This window comes from Pteronotus mesoamericanus, unplaced genomic scaffold, assembly GCF_021234165.1.
Source record: "Pteronotus mesoamericanus isolate MK-2021 breed Mesoamerican mustached bat unplaced genomic scaffold, CSHL_Meso_final scaffold_36, whole genome shotgun sequence".
NCBI classification, from domain to species: domain Eukaryota; kingdom Metazoa; phylum Chordata; class Mammalia; order Chiroptera; family Mormoopidae; genus Pteronotus; species Pteronotus mesoamericanus.
In genome coordinates this window covers 3,742,607-3,752,291 of record NW_026555313.1, presented here as the reverse complement: position 1 = coordinate 3,752,291, position 9,685 = coordinate 3,742,607, and positions in this window count along the sequence as shown.

The window sequence follows — 9,685 nt, the reverse complement described above, 5'->3', positions numbered from 1 at the left end:
TTAAATAAAGGTTTATTTTCTAATTTAAATAAAGGAATTTATTACTCATTTGTATATATTTGAATTAATAAAAATCTTCTATCAACATACTTTATTTTTTAACTTTATTTTTATGGTTCACACTATTACAGGTGCTCCACCCCGACCCTCTCTGGCTTTGCCCACCTACACCCAGCCCTCGCACCCGCTCCCCTCTGGCCATCACCGCACTGCTGTTCATGTCTCTGGATTATACATATATGTTATTTGGCTGATCCCTTTACCTTGGCTCTCCCTGTGATATTTTTCAAAATGACATATATTCACTGTTTAGAACACAACTGAAAATCAATGGTTGTATAAAATCTGCTTCAAACGGTGGATGCCAAATTGTTAGCTCTTCCTGTATGCTCCTACTTCATACTGCCTGCGGACATTTACAGCAATCATCTTATTCCATCATTGCCTTTAATTATCTCTCCCTTATTGGACCATAAACTTTTAAGGCAAATGTGCTGATTTTTCATTTTTTCTTAAGTTTTTAATAAATATGCATAAAATTTAAAAATTGCATATAAAATCTTAATTACTAATTTTAATAAGTATCACTTGCTCTAATAGTTCTAAGTGACAAAGTTGTGCTCTGATTTATAGATTATAGAAAAGTAATGGTAAACATTTTAAGCACAATTGTGACTTATATTTCATCAAGAATCATTTGAGATTTCTACCATTATTTTCTCATAATAAATAATAATTTAATATAAAAGAATCCAAAGTTGGTTTAATAATTTGAAATGAAAATATACTTCCAAATATCATATAACTTATTCAAGAGTTGTAATTTAGTAATTTAATATATCTTGACATGAAACTGGGACACTTATTACTCTATGTTTTCAAAGACAGAGTATAGGTTTCATAGCTATAATTTCTTCAAGCTAACATATTGAAAAACAAGTGAATAGGTTTGTCATATCAGTTTTTCTATGTAGCAGTTACCTTAAATTTTCTTGACATTTTCTGCACAGAGAATCTGCGCAGACATCTGATATATTTTCTATACTTATATTAATCTATAGGTGATTATAAAACACTTGGAAAAATACAAAGCATTTTGTAATATATATCTATGCAAATTCCACCAGATTTAAATTATGTTCACAATGTAGCATACTTGTCTCAGCTCTTATTTAACTTGAATATTTAGAGGATTTTGAAGATGGTGGAGGAGTGATGGGAGTCACACTGACCTCCTCCTCCCAAGACCAAACAGGAATTGCAACTAAATAGTGGAGAAATCACATGGAAAACAATGGAACAATAGCGGGAGAGGAGCCTCGGAGACCCGGACAGTGGATTCGACTCTCACACATCCCAATGGGTGAGAAGTGCAGTGGATGCTCGAGAGGGTGGGCTGGGTGCCCACGGGCACTAGCACCAGAGGGACATTGAAACGGCCAGTTAGCTTCCCCCGAGAAGAACGGGGTCTAAACCATAAACAGGGACCCCTAAACTACAGCAGCTAAAACCAAGAAAATACAGACAAAACGCAACCCTGAAAAGCTTAGGGGCGCTCTCTGCCAGAGACAGGTGGCTGGGGATGCAAAGAGACATTTAAAGGGCCAACGCAAAAGTTGCAGTGGCAGCCACCTTCCTTGATCTCTGGGTAGAGGCGGCAGCAGGGTGGGCTGGTGCCTGGGAAAAGACTGGTGAGGAAAACTTTGTGAAGAGAACTGACACGGCAGCCAGTGGAGCGCAGGTGATGACGCACCTCCCACTCTGCAGCTACCATCCCGATCAGGCACAAGGGAATCAATTAACCTGCCTTTTGTGCGCTCCGCACACAGCTTGTGCATGTGAGCTGCGGGGCTGAGTGCAGACTGACTGGGAGAGCCTTGAGGAGAGACTGGAGACGGAGGCGTTGGGGAAAGAATGGGAGGAGGAACCCGGGAGTGTCCACTCCCTCCCCGTTCGGTAGTCTCCATTGTGGGCTGGAAAGGCGCGCCCCCAAAGAGGCAGAAGCGGGGTGCACATGAACCAGACTGCCTGCGATTGAAACGCAGGCCGCACAGGTGGTGGATCCTTGGCCAAAGGGGGTCACAGAACTGCCTGGAGGCCCCTGAGGAGAGTCTGGAAATGGAGGCATTGGGGAAAGAACGGGAGGAGGAACCGGGGAGTCCCGACTCCTTCTCTTTGCCATAGTCTCCATTGTGCGGGAAGAGGCCACACCCCCAAAGAGCCAAAAGCCAAAAAGCACACATACTCAACCCAAAACCACCCAGTGCAGGCACGCACACTTGTGCCGAGTGACCAGCGTGGGTTGACGAGCATGTGTGTAACCCGCGCGGGCTGGCGAACGCTTGCACTGGTTGGCAAGGCCTCCCACAGATTGGCGCCAATATGGCCTGCGAGGGAGTGCACAGAGCGGCAAGGGCAGGCATAAATTGACCCACCCGGTCTGCGATTGCGGAGCGGCTCACAAAATTAGTAGATCCCTGGCCGAAGGGGTCACAGAGCTACCCAGAGTCCCTGGAGGAGACACCGCACACAGGATTAACTGGAGAGTCCTGGAGCTGACTTCCTCCCATTTCCGTAGTCCCCATTTGGCGAGGACAAACAACGTACCCAAAGAGCCAAAAGCCGGGAAAATACACAACAGAAGACCCTAAACTGACCAGTGCCCGGGAGCTAGCCAGCCAGGGGGGTCAGACGAGTATGCAAGGTCCCGAAAGAGCCCCCTGGGCTGGGGCAAGCACGCGAGAGCCCAAGGCGGAGGGGTATCCTGCCAGGCGAGGGAGCAGGATCAAGGAGCCCGCGTGAGAGTGCAGAGTGGTCCCAAAATATAGTCCAGCCCCGACCGAAGGGGTCACAGAGCTGCCCCAAGCAGGAGTCAGACAGTAGACTCCTGGAAGGCTCAAACAAACAACCCAAGGTCACATAGGGTCAACAACTGACATCATCAGAGGCAGGCCCAGAAAGAAAAGTAAAGGGAAAAATAAATAAATAAATAAATAAAAAGACCCACCTACAACCATAGAAGTTTAATCCACAAAGTCAGGAAATCTACACAGCCCAATTGAAGCACAAGCAAAAATAAATAAAAAAATAAGGAAATTACTTAAAAGACTCTCACAAAAATGGGAATAAAAAGAAGTTCCCCCCAAATGAGTAGAAAAGGGGACTCCCCACAGAGAGAGCTAAATGAAATAGAGGCAAGGGACTATTAGGTATTGAATTCAAAACAATGGTCATAAGGAGCTCAATGAGCTCAGCCAGCTCAAAGATAACTATAAGAAACTGCAGAGAAACTATCAGGATCTTACAACAAACTATATCAACCTGGAAAAGGACATAGACACTATCAAGAAGACACAAGAGGATATGAAGAATACCATTTCTGAATTGAAGAACACAGTAGAAGGAATCCAATGCAGGCTGGATGAGGCCGAGGATCAAATCAGTGAGATGGAGGAGAAGGTAGAAAAAAGCTCCCAGAAAGAGCAAGAAATGGAAAAAAGACTCAAAAAGAATGAAGAGGCATTGAGGGAAATGAAGGACAACCTGAAACGTAATAATATCCGTATAATAGGGATACCAGAAGGAGAAGAAGAGGAGCAAGGGATAGAGAACCTCCTCGAAAAAGTAATGATGGAAAAATTCCCTAATTTGAGGAGAGAAAGGCTCTCGTGGATTCGGAGGCACAGAGGACCCCACTCAAGAGGCACTCAAAGAGGTCCACTCCAAGACAGATCATCATTAAAATGGCAACTATCAAAGACAAAGAGAGAATCCTCAAGGCAGCAAGGGAGAAGGAGAAAGTAACATACAAGGGGGCCCCAATACGCCTAGGAGCTGACTTCTCAACAGAAACACTACAAGCCAGAAGGGAATGGCAACAAATATTCCAAGCCATGAAAAGCAAGGGCCTACAGCCAAGGCTGCTCTACCCAGCTAGGCTCTCAATTAAAATAGAAGGGGAAATACGGAGTTTCCCAGACAAGAGAAGACTAAAAGAATACATCTCTACCAAACCAGCACTCCAAGATATGCTAAGGGGACTGGTATAAGCTGATGAAGGAAAAGAATGAGAGAAAGGAACACAGGTACAAAGAGAAAAGATGAGTAAGTTTCTATCAGTCATATCTCTCAATGTGAATAGACTAAATGCCCCAATCAAAAGACACAGGGTACTGAATGGATAAGAAAACATGACCCACAAATATGCTGCCTACAAGAGACCCACCTCAGAGCAAGAGACCTACACAGATTGAAAGTAAAGGGATGAAAAAAATATTCCAAGCAAATGGGCCTGAGAAAAAGGTCGGGGTTGCCATGCTTCTATCAGACAAAGTAGATTTCAAAACAAAGGCCATAAAGAGAGACCCAGAGGGGCACTTTATAATACTTAAAGGAAGAATCTATCAAGAATACATCAACATTGTAAACTTATATGCTCCCAATATAGGAGCCCCCAAGTTTATAAGGAAACTGTTGGATGACTTCAAAAAAGATATAGACAGCAACACACTGAGAGTAGAAGATTTCAACACCCTACTGTCAAAAATGGACAGATCTTCCAAACAAAACATTAATAAACATATTGTGACGCTGAATGACACATTGAATCAAAGAGACTTAACCAACATATATAGAACCTTACATCCCAAAGAAGAAAAATACACATTCTTTTCAAATGCTCATGGCAGTTTTTCAAAGATAGACCACATGATAGGACACAAAGCAAACCTCAGCAAATTCAGGAAAATTGAAATCACCAAACTTTTTCTCAGACCACAAGGGATTGAAACTGGAAATCAACCTCAAAGAGAAACTTCAAAAAATTGCAAACTCATGGAGACTGAACAGTAGACTATTAAACAATGAATGGGTCAATAATTAGATAACAGAAGAAATCAAAAAATTTCTAAAAACAAATGAAAATGAACAGACAACAGTCCAAAACCTATGGGACACAGCAAAGGCGGCCCTGAGAAGGAAGTTCATAGCAATACAGGCTTTTTTCTAAAAAAGATAGAAACATTTCAAATAGAAGACCTAACACTACAACTTCAAGAACTGGAGAAACAACAAATAAATCCCAGAGCACGGAGAAGAAAGGAAATAGTCAAGATTAGAGCAGAACTGAATGACATAGAGACGAAAAGAACAATTCAGAGGATCAACCAATCCAGAAGCTGGTTCTTTGAAAAGATAAATAAAATTGACAAGCCTTTAAGCAGACTCATCAAGAAAAAAAGGGAGAGGAGCCACGTTAATAATATCAGAAATGAAAGAGGAGAAATAACACCTGATACCACAGAAATACAAAGGATTGTCAGAAACTACTATGAACAATTATATGCCAAGAAATTTGAAAATCTTTATGAAATGGACCAATTTTTAGAAAAGTGTAATCTTCCAACACTGAAGGAGGAAGAAACAGAAAGTTTGAACAGACCGATAATAGCTGGGGAAATTGAAGCAGTCATCAAGAAAGTCCCGGCACACAAAAGCCCAGGGCCAGACGGTTTCACAGGAGAATTTTACAAAACATTTAAGGAAGAGCTAACCCCTGTCCTTCTCAGACTATTCCAAAAAATCCAAGAGGAGGGAAGACTCCCAGACTCCTTCTATGAGGCCAGCATCACCCTGATCCCAAAACCAGATAAAGACCCTACAAAGAAAGAAAACTACAGGCCAATTTTGCTGATGAACATAGATGCTAAAATCCTCAACAAAATATTGGCCCACTGCATCCAGCAATACATTAAAAAGATTATCCACCACGACGAAGTGGGATTCATCCCAGGCCTGCAGGGATGGTTCAATATACACAAATCAGTAAACATGATACATCACATAAATAAAAGAAAAAACAAAAACCACATGACCATCTTGAGGGATGCAGAGAAAGCATTCGATAAGGTACAGCACCCATTTATGATCAAAACACTCAGCAAAATGGGAATAAATGGGGCATTCCTCAGGGTAATAAAGGCCATATATGAAAAAGCTACAGTCAATATCATACTCAACGGGCAAAAACTGAAAGCTTTCCCACTAAGATCGGGAACACGCAAGGATGTCCACTTTCACCACTTCTTTTTAACATGGTATTTGAAATCCTAGCCACAGCGGTCAGACAAGAGAAAGAGATAAAAGGCATCCACATAGGAAAGGAGGAAGTAAAGCTATCATTGTTTGCAGATGGCATATAGTGTACATAGAGAACCCTGTAGACTCTACCAAAAAACTCCTCAACCTAATAAGTGAATTTGGCAAAACAGCAGGATATAAAGTCAACATTCAGAAATCAAAGGCATTTTTGTACACCAGCAATGCAATAGAAGAAGAAGAAATCAGAAAAAAAAATACCATTCGATATAGCAAGAAGAAAAATAAAGTACCTAGGCATAAATTTAACCAAAGACGTAAAAGACCTGTACGCAGAAAACTATACAACATTGAAAAAAGAAATTAAGGAAGACACAAATAAATGGAAGCATATACCGTGCTCATGGATTGGAAGAATTAATATCATCAAAATGTCCATACTACCCAAAGCAATTTATAGATTCAACGCAATCCCTATTAAGATACCAAATACGTATTTCACAGAAATAGAACAGACATTTCAAAAATTTATATGGAATCATAAACGACCCCGAATAGCCTCAGCAGTTTTGAGAAAGAAAAACAAAGTAGGAGGGATCACAATACCGGACATCAAATTCTACTACAAAGCCACTATACTCAAAACAATCTGGGACTGGCACAAGAACAGACCCTAGACCAGGGGAACAGAATAGAAAGCCCAGAAATAAGCCCAGGTCTCTATGGGCATGTAGTATTTGACAAAGGGGGCAAAAACATAAAATGGAGCAATAATAGCCTCTCCAACAAATGGTGTTTGGAGAGCTGGATGGCTACATGCAAAAAATGGAAATTGGATCATCAGCTGACACCATACACAAAAATAAACTCAAGATGGATAAAAGACTTAAATATAAGTAACAACACCATCAAAGTCCTAGAGGAGAACATTGGCAGGAAACTCTCGATATCCCATGCAGCAATTTTTTCACTGATATGTCTCCTAAAGCAAGGGACATAAAGGAAAGAATAAACAAGTGGGACCTCATCAAAATAAGAAGCTTCTGCACGGCGAAAGAAAACATCAACAAAATGAAAAGGAGCCAAACATATGGGAAAATATATTTGCTAATGATACATCAGACAGAGGTTTGATCTCCAAGATATATAAAGAACTCACATGACTCCACTCCAAGAAGACAAACAATCCAACCAAAAAATGGGCAAAGGACCTGGGCAGATGCTTTTCCAAGGAGGAGATACAGAGGGCCCAGAGGCATTTGAAAGGATGCTCAGCATCACTAGCCATCAGAGAAATGCAGATCAAAATCACTATGAGGTACCACCTCACACCAGTCAGAATGGCCATCACAAACAGATCAACGAACAACAGGTGCTGGCGAGGTTGTGGAGAAAAGGGAACCCTAGTCCGCTGTTGGTGGGAATGCAGACTGGTGCAGCCACTGTGGAAAGCAGTGTGGAATTTCCTCAAAAAGCTGAAAATGGAATTGCCTTTTGATCCAGTGATTCCCCTGCTGGGACAATACCTTAAGAATACCAAAACACCAATAGAAAAGAATCTATACACCCCAATGTTCATAGCAGCACATTGACAATACAAGTGTTGGAAGCAACCTAAATGCCCATCAGTAGATGATTGGATCAAAAAGTAATGGTACATATACACAATGGAATACTATGCAGCAGAAAGAAAAAAAGAACTACTAAACTTTGTGACAGCATGGATGGAACTGGAGAGCATCATGCTAAGCGAAATAAGCCAGGGGGCGAAAGTTAAATACCATATGATCTCACCTAGAAGTGAAACCTAACCAACAATACAAATATGCAAGGAAAATAAGACCAGCAACACTGACAGGAAAAGAAATCAACAGAGACAAGTGGGAAGGAGGGAGGCGGGGTGGGGAAAAGGAAAGGAAGGGGAAAGTCAAGGAACATATAGCAAGGACTCAGGAACAAAACCAAAGTGGAAGAGCTGAGGGAGGAAAGGAGGGAGGGAGCGAGGAAAAGTGATGGGAGGTAAGCAGAGACAAATGTATTTGAAAAAATAAATTAAAATAAAATTAAAAAAAAATAACTTGAATATTTACTCTTATTCAATAATGCCTGATCCTAGTTTGAAGATAATTACTTCTCTAAACTTCTAACAAGAAAAACAACAAAACAGAGTTCTCCTAACTCTTTCTCTAATTTCTATTCCCAAAAAGAAATCACTTTAAATTGTTTCAAATGCTTTTGATGATGTTTTTCCACATTTATAAATAATGTTTTTAATATATCTTCTTAATTTTAGACGTTTTCTAAGTAGGATTTAATTATACACAACCTGTTCTTAATAATTTTCTTCACATTCCATCCAATTTTAGACATTGTTGAATGATGATTCTGCTTTCTTATGAAATACTTTCTTCTTCCAATCCAAAAACATACATACATGCACTTCCTAACTAGTTATAACAATATTTGGTAAGTACGACATTCTGATTTTGTTTTCTTGATATTATTAATTTCAACTGAGACTATAGTATGCTCAAATTACATTTGCTTTATAGTACATAATTTTAGTTTTCCCTGGAGTTAATGACTTACTTTTTAGACATAATTTACTATTTACTTACATTAATTTCTCTCTGAACTCTTCCATAAAACTAAACGTTGCTTTCAATATTGTCAAATTTATCAGACAATCAATCAATGCCCTAAGCCCCACTGGAGAAATCTCTCCTGGGATTGTGTGTCCTCATAGGTATTTTCATCATTGTTATTCTCAGAATTTCCTTTTCCTCCCTTCTTTTCTATTAACTCCTATTTCCTGAGAAGCAAATCTTTTTTGTTCTTGATTTTATGCCACAGATGTGTTATATCCTTTATTAGCATAGTCATAATAGAAGAATAAAACATAAATATTTTGAAACAGTATGCTTGAAAGTATCTTTAATCATATAGTTGATTAGTGGGTTGACTGAATGGTGACTTCTTAGTTGATATATTTTTCAGATGTTAGAAGCCATTATTGGATTGTCTTCTCTATTCTAATGTAAATTTTGAGACTTATTTAACTTTAAGTAAAAGTCTATCATAATTGAAAACCTTCCACCACCCTATTACCAAGAAATTTACAAAAAAAATAGCATTATTTATAAAATGCAGAAGTGGTGGTGCAGGTATAAAATGTTTTAAAACCAAATGACATTTGCACTAAAAACTTCTAATTTTCTGTATTTGTTTTATTTAATTAACAAAGCCATCTCCAGGTGCACCAAAAGTCCAGGAAAGTGACTTCTACCAATATTTAAGAGAAATTGACATTTCTAATGAAATTATTATTATCCAGATTTTCCCATAATGAATTGATTCTTCTGGAAAACAATATACAATGTGGTTCTTAAATATTTTACCCTTTTATATATAAATGTGCTTGATATTAATTTAGCTGTGATTTATACCATGGTAAATTAGCTTTTAATAGTCTATGTTTATATTATTTGTGTTTCTTAAATGCAAACTATTATTTAGTAATTTTAAAGATTTAGTTTCATATTAAGATAGAGGGTAAAAAATTTCCCCTGTCTCTGGTTATATTTTGCTT